Source organism: Buteo buteo, unplaced genomic scaffold (assembly GCF_964188355.1).
Source record: "Buteo buteo unplaced genomic scaffold, bButBut1.hap1.1 HAP1_SCAFFOLD_83, whole genome shotgun sequence".
Taxonomy (NCBI): Eukaryota; Metazoa; Chordata; class Aves; order Accipitriformes; family Accipitridae; genus Buteo; species Buteo buteo.
The window spans coordinates 350001-350786 of record NW_027439247.1 but is presented as its reverse complement, the minus strand read 5'-3'; positions in this window follow the sequence as shown (position 1 = coordinate 350786).

Genomic DNA, 786 nt, shown 5'->3' with positions numbered 1-786 from the left:
GCACGCAGAGCCCCCGCACCTGCCGTCCGCCCCCGGTTGGCGATGGGTGCGAGTGGCCGTCGCTGTCCCAGGACTCGTGGCCGTGGGGCCTCCGCTCCTTCCTCCTTTCCCTTCCCTTACTGATCGATGAGGCCTTTCGGGTCGCGTCGGAGAGGGCCCTCGGCGGGCCGGCTCTTCTGTGCTCCCCGTAATAGGGAGTCACGGCAGTGTCCGGTGTTCAGGCAGGGTGGTCTCCTTTCCAATTCGCTTCCCGTTGCATGCGAAGTGGTGTCCTGCACCCCCCCCGAGCGAAGGGGGCCGCGATGGTGGCAGTGTCGTCCTCCCCTGCTCAGCGGGGTTCCTCGGGCTTCTTTACTGAACCGGGCTGTGTGACGGCCGCGTGGCCCCGCGAGCCCTCAGGTGTCCTGAAACACGCGAGGCGCCGGTGCTGGCCTCGGTCCGGGTACCCGCAGGTGCCGGCCGTGAGCAGCGCTGGGCGGTGGGGCGGCTGAGCCAAGGAAACGGGGAAAAAAGGCGAGTGTGGGCTGCACCTGCCCGGGTGGGCCCCGAGGCGTGCCGCGGGCGGCAGGGGGGCGTCCCCCTCCGCCGCTGCCGTCTCTGATGCTTTTCGTGCCGCTCCCCCGCCTGCTGCAGAGCGAGCCGCCCTGGCAGAGGGCCTTGGTCCTGGGGTCGTGCCCGTCTCGGCGGGTCGCTGTCTCCTCTAGCACGTCCGGTGCTCCCGCGGCAGGGGGGTGAGTCCCTCTCCCCCTCCCGCCGATCGCCTGCGATCTGCAGCCGGCCCGGCTT